We start from the raw sequence: 253 nt of genomic DNA on the forward strand, positions 1-253 counted from the left end.
CATACATACATACATGCATACATACATACATGCATACATACATGCATACATACATACATACATGCATGCATGCATATATATAGGAGCGATCAAATGCAAACCACCCTTATTTATACAAACAGTGCAAACCACTCTTATCTGTCGATTTCATTGTTATGAAATTTTTTCATGAAATTGTTTCATATAATACTTTTTTTTGATGATGTTGTTTCATATATGGTTATGAAGTTGTTTCATACAATACTTATGAAAT

This window comes from Cynara cardunculus, assembly GCF_001531365.2.
Source record: "Cynara cardunculus var. scolymus isolate 2C chromosome LG 13, CcrdV1, whole genome shotgun sequence".
NCBI classification, from domain to species: Eukaryota; Viridiplantae; Streptophyta; class Magnoliopsida; order Asterales; family Asteraceae; genus Cynara; species Cynara cardunculus.